This window comes from Vigna umbellata, chromosome 6 (assembly GCF_029865625.1).
Source record: "Vigna umbellata cultivar VRB3 chromosome 6, Vumbellata_1.0, whole genome shotgun sequence".
NCBI lineage: Eukaryota > Viridiplantae > Streptophyta > Magnoliopsida > Fabales > Fabaceae > Vigna > Vigna umbellata.
The window spans coordinates 24,083,002-24,090,130 of NC_142170.1; positions in this window are offsets into that span (position 1 = coordinate 24,083,002).

Here is a 7,129-nt window from a genome sequence, read left to right on the forward strand (position 1 = left end):
ATCACACTAAAACGTAGTCATAAAAGGAGATTTGACTGTCGTAGTGAAACCTACATCTGACTAATAAAACATAAAAAATCTTATTTAGAACTAACCCATGCACGGAGCCATACATACATACATATATATATATATACATATATATATATATATACATATACATATATATATACATATACATATATATATACATATACATATATATATATACATATACATATATATATACATATACATATATATATATACATATACATATACATATACATATACATATACATATATATATACATATATATATATATATATATATATATATATATATATATATATATACATATACATATATATACATACATATACATATATATATCTATGTCATATTTATTCATTTATATGTATGTATTGCTTGGTGTTTTTAAAATTTTGAACATATTAACAAATTCATGTCTATGTTTTCATTTACTTCATACTTAATTTGTCAATGTACCTAAACAATAAATTTACTAGTTAAATGTAATTGTTAAAATTATAGGAAACATAATTAAATAAAAACATGACTAAAATTATCATAGTTGTATGACAAAAATATTTAACATGAAAGTTTCTCTAATGCATCTAGTACAAAAATGTAATGAAAAAACACAATTATTTACTCCAAAATCTTTGTTGTTTTACTGTAACTACAAAGATATCTATCTCAACCTTGATAATATTGTCGAAATTTGAGTTATATTTTTACCTGTTGTCGTATCATGAACGTCAATAACTGGTTGAATAAGTTGAATTAAGTTCAACAAAAATAAATACAAAACATCAATTCAACACGTACACATTTCGTAGTTTGTAGATTTTATAATTTGGTCTAAGGAATAAACATATAATTTAATTCCTTTAATTTTTAACTTAGTCCATGTAATTTAAACAATTTAAAAACTAAAATAATTTATTTCCTGTAATTTTAAATAATTTAAATTATTTTCTCACGGAAACTAAACTATTATTTTAAACAATTTAAAATTCTTAATTCTACAAAATAAAATTAATTTAATTCATCTAGTTTTATACATTTTATTTAATTTATGAAATAAATTAAACAATCTAGTTTATTTTTGGAAAATAACACGCATGCCATGGTCAACCATTAAAATCAAATAATAAGGGAAGATGTTACTGAAAAGAAAGGTAGATAGAATTATAATGTTGCCATAGCAAGAAGGAAGAAAGAAAGAGTTTCGAAAAAAAGCAAAGAGAATAAACATGTGTTATTATTATTCATTTCTATTGTGGATATTCCTTGTGTTTACACATAATATTGTTAATATATATATATATATATATATATATATATATATATATATATATATATATATATATTAAATATAAGATATTGTTAAAAGAACAATATCAATAATATTGTTAAAAGAATAATATCAATGATATTCTTATATGTATTATCTTTATTTTATATTTATTTTTTATCTTTAGTTAGTTATTATTTCTTATTTGTATTTTGGACTTAGCCTATTTTTCTTCTATTATAAATAAGGAATCCTATGTGTATATTAATCATAAGCGAGATTAATCACATACATAGTTTTTTCACTATATTTAACATGATATCAAAACCAGGTTTCGATCCTAGGACCTATGGGTTATGGTCTGGTTGTGTTGATTGGGCCTCGAGTTCTAGGTTTTCACTCTCTTGGTTGTTCACGGCTTCTAACCCGTGTATATATACTAACTATGTCAATGTGCATTTATCTATTGATAAGTTAGATGGTACTAATTATGCGACTTGGGCTTCAAACATTAAACTTTGACTTAAGAGTCAGGGGTATCTTGATTACATTACTTAGAACATGACAACTATTGATTCCGCTGCAGTTACCCATTGGTTGAAAGTTGATGCTCAATTATGCATTGTTCTCAAGAGTACCCTTATTTCTTTTTAAAAGAAATTTTTCGTTCCTATTGTTGATAGGGGGAGCTATGCGAAAGCTAAACCCATATATCCCATATATGTTTTTGATGATGACAATAACATAAATGTTTTTATAGTTTCTTGCACACATATAACAAAATTGTAGTTTATATTTGTAACTATGCTTGAAATATATGTTATGCATATTCACTATGCTTATACATGTGATTTTAACTGTGACATGCATATTCATTGATAAGATTGATAAAACTCTTTGCACATTGCATATCTGTATGAATTAATCGATTACAATGTTTATGTATCTGTTAGATTCATCAGATATCAGTATTTGCTTAACATTGACAAAACTGCAAGCTTTAACCGATTACATTATATGTATAATCGATTGAAACTCGTGTCTTCGTCTATACTTGATTACTAAGTGCATTGGTGAGTTTTGGGTTGAAAAAGTTTTCAAATGTGTTTAAGTATTGTACTTAATCGATTACACAATTTTCTTATTCGGTTAAAATGCGCATTAATTGAAAATTGTTTTCTTGATTAAGTCATAACTACCTTAACAGTCATATTTTTAAATGTTATGACTTGCATTCATTACTTAATCGATTACATGCTATGCTTAATCTGTTAAATGCGTTATATGTAATTCTATTATAGTAGTGTTAATTGCTTAACCAATTACATTATTAACGTAATCGATTAAATTGCGTCAGTACTATTATATCTATAAATTGACGCATAACTCTTTGCATTAAACAACTTTTTGGATAATAACTTTCATATATGATAAAGTATGTTAAGTGATTAATTGCAGGAGCGTCTGTTCTCCAAGAATCAAGAAAAAATTTCATTTGGAAAGAAATCAAATCAAGATTCTTGAAGAGTTCTTGTCCTTTTAAAGTCTGATCAATCTGCACTGTGAGGTGTTCTACTAGAAGATTAGAATCGTTTGTAATCATATGTGATTGTGGTTTCCCTATTGCTGCTGGCCAGGAAGAGAACTTGTGGAGTTTTAGCTACTTTGAGTGTGTTATCTCAAAGGGGTTGCATAAAGAGGATTATTCTTTCTATGTGTTTACTATAGTAGATTTGGAGTTAGAGAGGAGAGTACATTAAGAGGGTGTATCTGTATTTCTTGTTGTAGAACTCAATCTATATAATGGAAGACTTTCAATCTTAGGTTGTGATAAACGACGCTCCAGGAGAAGATAGAACTTGAGCGATTTGGACTCCTCGAGGCATCCTCTGAAGAAGATCGTAGCGGAAAGAAACCGTCGAGGAAGCAATTTGAACCATGAACCCGTAATTTTGGTATTGAAGAAGCAGCGGAAGAAGAACACGGAGGCAACCCTAGATTTAGTGGTTTGATTGGGGTAGATTCTACGGTTGGGCATTTGGGAGGTTTTAAAAGGTGGACAGAGAGGATTCACCGATTGAATCGGGGGAATGGAAGAGATCTTGGTTTTAGTCCGTCAAAAGTGAGAATAGGGTTCGGTGAGCAATCTTGAGAGAAAAACAACGAAGATGATGGAAATGTGCAAAGTAGGGTGCTAACCATGGCTGGTGGATGAAGATCTCTCTTGAGAGATGGACAACGCGATGAAGACGAAAATGAGGAATGACGTGATTCTCTGAGGTTCGAGAATGAAACATGGCTGATAAGGCTGATGACGTAGCAAGAAGGGATGTGTCTACAAGGAGAGTTGACGCGTGTCAAGCGCATCCGTTGGATGGAGGAAAGGTGATTATACGGTGGAGTGAGAAACTTAAGATGGAAATGAGAGAATGGATAGTGTGGGATGGAAGGTGGCTAGAGGAGATCCTTTGGGATTCTCTAGCCTTGACTTTCAAGGTAGAATTGCTCTAGAGTGATCTCAACAGAATAACAATTCATTATCCTCAAAAAGTGTCTTACAAGAGGTGGTGACAAGTATATATATAGGACAAAAAGTCCCTCCTATCTACCACATGCCTAACACCTTTTACACATGCTTTAATAAAAGTAAAAGAAATACTACACTAAGATAATTTGACTTGGGCCCCGTCTATCATCCCCTCCCCCTTAGAAAGGATTTGTCCTCAAATCTGGTGGGTTGCTTTTATTATGAGGACTTATTTTTGTTGGCTTCCCAATAGTTCCTCTTGGGTCAAATATCCATCTGCAATAAACATAAAAGTATCTCTAATTAGTTTTATTTGACCCAATGTTGATGGATCGACAAGTGTAACGGATCGCACAAGTAATATAAAATGGTAAGACCAGGTATCGTGTCCCAAGAGACTCTCGGCACTAGACAGTCGTGTGATAACTCGATTAATTAAGACTTAAAGAAAACGAGATCATTGGTTTCTGATGCAAAGACAAAAAGTTAAGTATTAATGCAAGTTGATCGATAGCAGAGTATCACAATGATGAACATATGTTGTTTAATATGAGATGAGTATGTTGTTGGGGTTAGATTTCGCCAAGTTCCCTCTCATGTATGTAAGAATTCTTCTTTATGCATTAATGTTAACGTCACTCACTAAATCACTTAAACCCGATCCCTCGGCGAAAAAAGCCTGTCCTTAATCACTAGGTCATGCAATTCCTAGCATTCCTAGTAATTAAATGTGAAGATCAAGAGCTTTAAGGCGACCAAGACTCATACCCTCATCCATGAGAAATATTACTCTTGGGAGTAATTCAACAAGAACCTGAATTGTAAGGAACCTCCCGACACTTATGCAATTCATAAATCATGCTATTGAATGAGTTAAGCAAAGCAAGTGTTGTAACAAATGAATTACTCTAACAATTAATGAAAAAACATATATTATTAAGAATCAATTCAAATACATGAGAGTTCACAAGGTTACATCATCCCTCAACAACAAATAGAGTTTAGTTCACCATAGACATGGTGAAACTAGATGAATAATGGAGAAGAATGAGATAGAAAAACCCTAAAAGTAGAATATGGAAGCTCCCGCATCCAAATCCGCCTCCAGAGACTGAAAGAGTGTGCTGCTGTGCTCCTCCTCCCAAAGATACAAAACCTAGGACATCTGGGTCCTTTAAATAGAGTGAAAACAGAAAAGAAACGAAGTCCGGCCTATGTCGCTGGCGCTCAAGCGCACTAAGTGGGGCACTCGGGCGTCGAACGATACTTTCTGGCGCTTAAGCGCCCAAAAGGGGCGCCTAGGCGGTGTGCTTCTAACGCTCAAGCGCCCAAAAGGGGCGCTCAGGCGGTGAGCGACACTCTTCTGCGCTTAAGCCTCCAAAAAGGGTGCCCAAGCTTTGAGCATTCCTCCCTTCTAGTGCTTTTCCAAGCCTTTTTGAGCTCCATCTCCTTGGCACTTCATCTCTACTTTCCATATTATCTCATTTCCTGCCAAAACAAGGGAAATTAGTCATAAAACCATCAAATTCAACCTCAACTCTCTTATTCACACAACTTAACAGAAAAACATGATTCCAAGCAAGTTTTTAAGCAGAAAAGAGTGTAATTAGTGTCAAAATTACAACAAATAACGGTATTTTCAACCGTTATCACCCAATAAGATGCATAGAAGAATATGTTTAGAAGAAGGTTTTCTTATGTTAAAATTTTAAGTTTAATACAACAAAGAAACCTTTCTTCATTTGAATTTTTATTTTTGTCTTGAGTTAGTGATAACCATAAAGGTAACCATAACTCAAGTTGTGATTTGCCATGTGTTGAAAGTTGTAACATTTTTAAAGGTGAAATGGCAAATTCTTTGAAAGAAAAGTGAAATTTTGGAAACTCAAAGATAAATGGAGAAAAGTGAAAGGATAGAAAACCTCCCCTTAATAATCTAGGTTTTATTGTGAGTGTAGGAGGAGATGTTGCTCGTAGTTACTTTTTTTTCCTTTTCTTCCATTTCTTTTCTTTCAATTTCTTCCTTTTCTTTCTTTTCTTGTTCTTCTCTTTTCTCCTCTTCTCGTCTCTCTCGCTCTCTTCTTTCTTCTTCTCTTCTTCTCTCTTCCTCTTCTTTTCTCTCTTGCTCTCTTCTTTCTTCTTCTCTTTTCCTCTTCTTTTCTTTCTTCTTCTCTTCGTTCAAGCTTTGCTCTTTTTCTTTTTTCTCTTCTTCTATCTTCTCTCTATCCTTTCTATTCTTTCTTGTAATTCCATATGTTCTCTCTCAATTCTTCTTTTAGTCCCTTCATTCAAGAATATCATAAGTTTTTCTCTAAACTCTCTTTCCATATAATGAAACCTGTCTATATTTTTAAGAAATGATTTTCCCTCTTTAATGCTCTCTCTCATTAGCTCTAGGTATCGTTTAATTGATAAAGGCACAAACCTTCTTCTCATGCAAGCACTTAATTCATACCAATCATGAATGAAGGATTTTCTACCTTGCCTAACACTAATTTGCCTTTGATCCCACCACTCTCTTGCATGCCCTTCAAACTTAGAAATGTATAACCTAGGAACACAATTTTCATTTGTTCGAGAAAAAACATGATATGTTTCACAAGGATCACTAATTTTAGTCATAAATGGATGTATTTCATCAATTTTCTTTTCCTAAGCTAAGTAGGTTAAAACACTTGTGTCTTTGCCAAAGAAAGGTAGTTCCCTATTAGCTTGATCATATATATCACACTCAATCCTATCTATTTCCCAAAAGGTACAATTTTTCCTAGATTTTTCAAGTGCATCAATCATATTTTTGAAAGTGGTTGGATGGTCAAAACTGATATTTTTGAAGTGTGTCTACTCTTCAATCCAGAAGTGTTAAGTTGGTTAAGTAAACAATCTGACCAAGACAACATTCATTAACCAAATGAAGTATCATACAAATATATCGTACATCATAATCAATCATAAGTTGCGAAATTTTTTGGAAACACTATTTCACACCTTCTAGTGTTTCCAAAATATCAATCCATACTTTCTTTTCGATATAACAATACCATCGTTGGATTGTGCTACCTCAAACCCATGAAGTATTTATGTTTGCCAAAATCCTTGGTCTGAAAATGATGAAAAATATGTTGTTTCATCTGGGAGATACCATGGTGCTCACTACTTGTAAGCACCATTTCACCAACATATACTATTAAATAGACACATCCAACACTTGAAAAAGGTTAAAAAAATGAATGATTTGTCTCACTTTGAGTCATACCAAATTGTTGAACCATATTGCTAAATTTGCCAAGCTAGGCCCTAG